The sequence below is a fragment of the Quercus robur genome, chromosome 4 (assembly GCF_932294415.1).
Source record: "Quercus robur chromosome 4, dhQueRobu3.1, whole genome shotgun sequence".
NCBI classification, from domain to species: Eukaryota; Viridiplantae; Streptophyta; class Magnoliopsida; order Fagales; family Fagaceae; genus Quercus; species Quercus robur.
Genome location: NC_065537.1, coordinates 25,291,143 through 25,299,241, shown reverse-complemented (window position 1 = coordinate 25,299,241; position 8,099 = coordinate 25,291,143). Strand labels below are relative to the sequence as shown.

The 8,099-nt window shown below is 32.5% G+C and overlaps 1 pseudogene; it reads left to right on the top strand.

Annotated features, from left to right (window-relative positions):
- The first annotated feature begins 570 nt into the window (after nucleotides 1–570).
- On the top strand, nucleotides 571–2,083 carry LOC126721625 (probable glutathione S-transferase; annotated as a pseudogene).
- The last annotated feature ends 6,016 nt before the right edge of the window (nucleotides 2,084–8,099 follow it).

The window sequence follows — 8,099 nt, the reverse complement described above, 5'->3', positions numbered from 1 at the left end:
TGCAAATATGGAGGATATAAGAAGAAAATGTAATATAATAGTAGATTTGTCAAAATTCACATCCAATAAAAAGATATTGAATAAAGTTGTAGTCTTGGGTTACAACCAATTTTGTTGCAATTTTGTTGCTAAACTTTGTCCAAATTTATGGTTCGTTTGGATTGAGGGAGAGGGAGGGGGAGTAGAGTAGAGTAGATTTAGCACAAAATTAGCTTATTTTTAGCCAACTCGACTCCACTCCCCTCCTCTCCCCCTCCTTCCTCCCTCCATCCAAACAGGCCATTAAATTATGCGATGTATAATTTAGTCAAAAAGAAAATATTTTACTGAATAAAACAATCAAAACTCTTTAGAAATGTAAAAGCGATTCAAATATATTATCAAAAGGAAGAGGACTTGATGAATGACAACAAGAGCCCCCTGCTTTTAGAGATGGATCCCATTCAAAAAGAAAATATTTTACTTAAAAAAAAACAATCAAAACTCTTTAGAAATGTAAAAGCGATTCAAATATATTATCAAAAGGAAGAGGACTTGATGAATGACAACAAGAGCCCTCTGCTTTTAGAGATGGATCCCATTCAAAAAGAAAATATTTTACTTAAAAAAAAACAATCAAAACTCTTTAGAAATGTAAAAGCGATTCAAATATATTATCACAAGGAAGAGGACTTGATGAACGACAACAAGAGCCCTCTGCTTTTAGAGATGGATCCCGTTCACAAGAAGATCCCAGTTCTTATCCACAACAAGAAACCAGTTTGTGAGTCTCTTGTCATTGTTCAGTACATAGATGAGGTCTGGAATGTTGCCCTCGGATCCTTACCAGAGAGCTCAAGCCAGGTTTTGGGCTGATTTTTTTGATACAAAGGAACATTTTGTGCATTTTCTTTTCATTATATGTGTTTATCCTAAAATTTATTTTTCTTAACTTCTCAAAATGATTACCGGTAAGAAAGTGAGTTGATTAAAGTAGAAGAAGAAGAAAATTTGACACAATAGAAACAAAAATAACTTTATTAAAAACAATAAATAAAATGGTAAAAGGCATGATTTCAGCTAGAATAGAATAAAGAAGTAGAATATATGTGTAACTTTGGAAGGTTTTGTTATGTGGTGTCTCATATATTTGTGGTCACTTTTTATTTCTTTTGCTGGTGCTACATAATTAAAATATTATAAGTTAGGATTATTAGAGGTTTGTTTGATTCAATTAAAAAAAAAAATTGTGGGAGAGCATAGGACAAATGTGGGTAGCACTTTTTTGGCCCAGTAAAAGGTATCAGCCGACCTTGGTTGACCAAGGAGAGTCCAAAATTCATGTTATATTTTGAAGAGTAATATTGAGTAAGTGTTTATTAGGTTGACAAGTTTTAATGGTTCTTATATGGCTCATCATTGATCACTTGTTTACTTACCACAACAATCTGCCACATTAATGTGTTAATTTTTTTTGTGTCCATAGAGCCTCTCATTGGAGTCCGGTAGGTTGTTATGTTTCTTTCTAAATAGAGTCCATTTGTCATGTTACCATTAAGTAGAGGCAAGTAGTCCCTCTCAATGTCACACGCAATCAAGAACATCTTATATGGGGCTTCCCCCTTGCAAGATTTAAAGAAATATTCTTCTAGCCTAGTATACGTAATTTGAAATTCATTATTGAAATTATTGTTATTGTTCATCCTGATATATAATCTATGGGAGGTGTTAATAGAATGTGAGTGGAATATGTACGTAGGTTTATCAAGTATCAAGGAAGGTATGGACCACAAAAGGAGAGGAGCTAGAGGCAGCAAAGAAGGAATTCCTCGAAACCTATAAGATATTGGAGGGGGAATTTGGTGACAAACCTTACTTTGGGGGTGAAAGACTAGGGTATGTGGGCCTTACTCTTATCCCCTTCTACACTTGGTTCTTTTCTATTGAGACCATAGGGGGTTTCAAAATTGAGGCACAGTGCCCTATGATTGTTGCATGGGCTAAGAGATGTATGCAGAAAGAGAATATCACCAGGACCCTTCCTGACCAGAAGAAGGTTTACGAACTTCTTGGACAGTTTAGGAAAAGGCTTGGTTTGGAGTAGACTAATGGTTAGTCCCAAATCTAGAAATGCTATCATATTAGTGTGGTATTGGATGGTTAATTTTGTTGATTTCGTGTTGTAATGTTAAAGTTTGGGTTTGTTTCTCTTTCCAACAAAAAAGTTTGGATTTGTTTCATCTTTTAAGTTGTAAGACCTTTTAGTGTGTCAGCTGAGTTTTAAAATCTATTGGGTTGTGTTTGCTAAATTTTAGATTAAAATATTTTTCTACCCTTGTGCCGTTTTGAGTATACAATTTTATTTTCATTAAAAGTAAGAAATAAATTATTAATATGAGTAATAAAAATACATATTATTCATATTATTGACTTAAAATAATTTTTTATATTTAATAATTTTGAATTAAATATATTAATAAAGCTCAAATCAATGCTTAAATTTAATTAAGAAAAAAAAAATTGTCTTATACTTTACTCAAGTCATTCAAAATAAAAATTAAAACAAAATGCTAAAACCACAAACTTTTTTTACAAATGTTGATGTAGTAATTGGTTATTGGTAAATAAAAAGATATTATTAGTGATCGGTTCAGCTGAGAACTAATAAGAATTTATCAAATCAATATTTTATAAAAATATTGTAAAATAGTTTACGATTATAGTACTGCTCAAAATTAAAATATAAATCATGCTTTCTCTCTGTGTGTGTGGTATTGGGAGGGGGGGTCATATTTGTAAATTGGCATATCCGAGACAAAACACACTTTATGTGTAATTGAGTCTTAGTTTCTAATGTGTTCAAAAAGACCTTTAAATAGTTATATAAGTGGTATTATTGAAGACACAAGAATACTCAAGGCACTGCTAAAAATAAAAGGTGAAATTATAGATGCTGATACTTGTTTGATACCTATCGATCTATCGAGATTTAATGAACCTTGATACCTAATGTACAGAGGGACAAAGAGATAGATGCTTAATATGAGTTGCTCCAACTTTTTGTGCTCCTTAGGGTATTGTGCCAAGCCGCTTCTAGATCTTTCAAATGTGGATTTAAGAACTCTACCAGAGCAACAACAATAAATAGTTGTTGTGGTGTTAGACATGTACTAAGATCCGTGTAAAAGAGAAGTCTCTACAATAACAAGTACAATTAGGTATTAGAGTTAATACTGGTATAGGTCAATATGTTCTACTGTAGGTAGGTACTTTGGAATAGGCTGGTTGGGGTAAGATTCCTTGTACTTGTAACATATTGATTCTTGATTCGTGGATCCTTCGAGAGTGGTGACTTGAAATTCACCAAGTAGAGTTTTTTCTTGCAAAGGTTTTCTCCATCATGATAACATCATCTTGTACTTGTAACTTAATCTGATTTGCATGTAATATTGACTAATTAATCAACTTGGGTAATTGGATTAATTAATTAGGGTCAATCTATAACCCAAAAAATATATCTATATATATATGGACAAAAATTAAAGTACAAATAATTTAAAATATCCTAAAAGATAAATGCTTTTTGATAAAGCTGTGATAATTTTGTAATTTTCCTCTTCGATAAAAACCACATGATGTTTAAATGAGGAGGTTTTTTTTTGTGTGTGAGTGTGTGTGCGCCCCTAGATAAGTATTTATGTGCAATTAAATTTATTTTTCGTTACTTTATTTCTAATAGCTTTTTAAGAAGATAATTTGAAATAATTTAAATAATTAATAATTCTAGTGAGGGTTTTTTATAATAAAAATAGGATTTAATGCAAATGGAATTCAATTTATCGGTAAGGTACGCAATATTTTGTTTGTTTTGGTGTAAATTGTTTCAACTGAAAATATTTTCAAAATAAATACCTTGTTTTTCAATGTTTATGTAAATGAAAATTCTTTAGAAATTTTTTTTCTCAGTGTTTCGCTCATACAAAAGATTACAAATTTCTTATATTTTTTATTTAGATATTAAAAAAAAAAATTAATTCATCACTTCAAAAAATTAATATAGCATAATTAATACCAAACTAAAAATAAGAAAATAAGAAAATATGTATTACACTTATAAGCACAATCAAAATAAGAGAGCAACAAGAAGAAATAAAATCAAACTATCAACTAAAGTTAATAAAATAAGAATTATTAGTTCAACATAATACATATTAGGGTAAATTCCATTAACCTCCCCTAAAGTTTGGGCAAATACCACTCAAGTCCAAAACATTTCAAAATTAACCAATTAGGTCCCTAAAAGACAACTTAATCCCTAACATCCTTAACACTGTAACCCCTCCGTCATTTTTCTTTCCCTCTCTCAGACTTGTCTCTTCTCTCTCATTCTACTCATTCTCTAACTCTCTCTACTCTCTTCTCTCTCGTTCCTCTCCCTTTTTCAGACCACTCTTCACTTATATCTCTCTCTAACCTTAAATATGCTCCAATTTTACCCATACCCAATTCCAGCCAAAGCCATAACAACAAAACCAAAATCTTTCTACAAAAAAAAAAAAAAAAACCAGCCAAACCCACAACAACAAAACTCAAATCTTAAATCAAAACCCAAATCCAAAAAATTCAAAAAAAATCCTAGCCAAACCCACAAAAAAACTCAAATCCAAAAAAAATTATAACAAACCAACCACAACATCAGAAGCTACAACAACCCCCCCCCCCCCCCCACTACAAATTCACCCATATCAGAAGTGGCTCAGGCCGATTTAGTTTATTCGAACCAGCTTTCGAAACAAGATCTACCTAGATCTTTTTCAAGTTGGCTTCAATTCGAAACCAGATCTCACAATTTTTAATCTAGATTTGGTTCGTGTTCGCTCTAATTTGGTTCATAATATTGAGATCTTCTTCTTTTTTACATGCTTGTGTGGCTGGTATTCTCTTTTTCCTATCAAAGATTGGAGCACCGACAAACATTTAGATGAAAACCACCACTGTATATGCTAAAAAACTGACCTCAGGTGATCTTGATCGATGCCAATCAAAGGGAAATCGCCCATAACAATTAAATGGTACCCAACGATTTGACTGATGAATACCCCTGAGAGAGAGTGGGTTGGGTTGGAGAGAGAGAGAGAGAGAGAGAGAGAAGAAAGAGAGATAGAGAAGAGAGATCTGAGAGAGAATGAGTAGGATGAGAGAGAAAAGAAAAGTTTGAGTGAGGGAAAGAAAAATGATGGACGGGTTACAGTGTTAAGGATGTTAGGGATTAAGTTGTCTTTTAGGGACCCAATTAGTTAATTTTGAAATGTTTTGGACCTGAGTGGTATTTGCCCAAATTTCAAGGAAGGTTAATGGTATTTACCCTGCATATTAACTACTCAACCTATTAATTCTTGGTAGGACCTAACTCATCAATTTGCCTTATTGCACACTTACATTCTCAATTACAAATACCTAAAACCTCCAAATGGACACTTGAAAGTTATTTTTTATATGACTTTAAAAGTTTAAGGGTGATTCTTGAAGTTTTGAAGCATATCATTGTTATTTTGGATGTTTCGGGTACATTTTCATAATTTTGATGGTTTTGGTGTAATTTTGTCATTTTAGTGGTTTTATAAGTTATTCGATTATATTGGTGACTTTGAAGGTATATATTTTATTTAGGAACTCCAAAACAACACTTGAAAGTTTGATGACAATTCATGAAGTTTTGAGGCATATATCATTATTATTTTCTATGTTTCGTGGGGGCATATTCGCCATTTCAATGGTTTTGGGTGTGATGTTGTCATTTTGGTAGTTTTACAAGTTATTTGGATATATTGGTGGCTTTGAAGGAAATTTTTTTATTTAGAACGTATCAGTGTTATTTTTGTTATTATTTATTTTTAAGTTCAAAGTTATTTTGGTTATTTTGCAAGTTATGTGGGCATTTTTATCATTTTGGATATTTTAGGGATATTTTCACCATTATGGAGGTTTCAATGGTATTTTGTTCATTTTATATGTTTTAAGGGATAATTTTGTCTTTTAAGAGGTTCTAATGGTATTTCAATCCTTTTGACATTTAGGGCTTTTGCTCATTTTGAATATTTTAAAGGTATCATTCTAAAAAGTTCAAATGTATTCTAGTAATTTTGAAGGATTTAGGGAGAATTTTGAGGTTATTTTGGTCATATTAGAAGTTTTAGGGCTATTTCTGTCATTTGTTAAGTTTTGTTTGCATTTCAATCATTTTAAACATTTTAGGAACATTTTGGTAATTTTAATAGTTATGAGGGTCTATTTCATTGGATCTGATTAACATATGCCCTTAGAAATCTTTTAATGGGAAAATGAAAAAGTAACTAATTTTTTGACAATTAATTCAAATTTTCATAAAAAGTTTCCTAAAATGAATGATTAATGGATGCCTAAAGGGCATTTGTTAGTAAAACTCATTTTCATTTCGGAAATTTTAGGGTATCTTTATCAGTTTCAAAGCTTCTATGGTGTTTTAGTCATTAGAGAGAGAGAAAAGCGAGGCTTTAGTTCTCTTGAGGTAAAAAATGGTTTACGCTCATTGAGAGGTGTAAAACATTTTCAGTCCCAAAGAGGGATATTGTTTTTTCTTTTTTGAGGGAAAATGACTCTTAACAAACATGATTGCTTGGATTTTCCCAGCAGAGATATGCTTTTATTTCTAAACAATGTAGAAGTGCATAATATGGGCATCGATATTTGTCAGTAAATTAAGAATATATCAAGTTTCAAAGATCAAGATTTAGAGGGATACGTTTGAACGAATTCCTACTATTCCTACTAAGTTAAGAATATAGCAACTATAGATGAACCCTCAAGAAAGAAAATATTAAAACAACTTTCTTGTTTTTGGTTAGATGATTGAAATAATGGTGTAGTTTATCTTGCTACTTACACTCTTGAATGCAATTATTTTATTTTATTTTATTAATGTGGTGGAGTTTATCTTTGTGAGCTACATAACTCCCAAGCAATCATGATGAAACGTAACATGAGGAAACTTTTAGTGCATAATTACTTAAACCAGTAGAATTTTTTGTCCTATCAAGGGTCTTAAATTTAAGTATCTATTTCAAATTTGTGCGCTTGCTATAACAGGAAGTTTACAGAACGAAAGGATAATTAAACAAAAAGAATTAAAAGTAAAACCAATAAAACAGACGAAACGTGTAATTGTAAGTAAAAGATAATTTGAAATTTCTGGGTATATTACAACCTTTCACGACACATTTGATTGACAAACTACAGCCATTGTTACAAATTCATATAGAGTTTGGACTTTGGATTGTGCACCTATACTTATGGTTTAGAATCTTGACGTTGAAATTGATAGATGGTGAATTCTCTTCAGAATCGTGTCTATCCTCTTTAAGACCTCAACTCCATCAAATTCTTTGTTTCACCCACATGAATTTTGGCATCAAAACTTAGAATGAAAAACTATGGCTGATGAATCACCAATGAGCCACACGATCTTCGCACGCTCAAAACGAAACCTGCACAGTAAAGAGAGAAGACCTAACAGAGAGCACCGGTGTGGTGCCGGCCAAATACCCTCCGAATGTCAAATTAGAACTATTCTCACAACTCTAGAGTGCTAGAGAGGGGTAAATTATGCGTACCTGTTTTGTGAGGGTCTTTGGGTTTTTATAGTAGTGTAGAATCAGACTCCCATGCTTGCGCAACAAGTCTTTTCCATATAGGGAGGATCCTCATTAATGGGCGTATTTTCTAGAATCCTCTTTGTTTTAGAATTCTATTCATGATGGGATTCTACAAGCTAGGGTTAATCGTGAGACACAAGTCGTTTCCTTTTAAGATTCCTTGAAGACCACATAATGAGCAAATTAGCGCCACGTGGCCCATTGGTCCGTCCACTTTGGACCAATCATACTGGATTCGTCCACATACCTTGACCTGCTATGCCCATACAAATGGACCCGTCATACATAACTTTAATCTGTCATCATCACTATTCTTCCTCTTCAGTTGCCCCCTCACCCCGTGAGTCCGTACTCTCTAAGTGGATGGACATGCGGGGTGACAGTTTAATTTTGAACTTTTGACGAATACCCCCTAGTCTAGATAGGTTG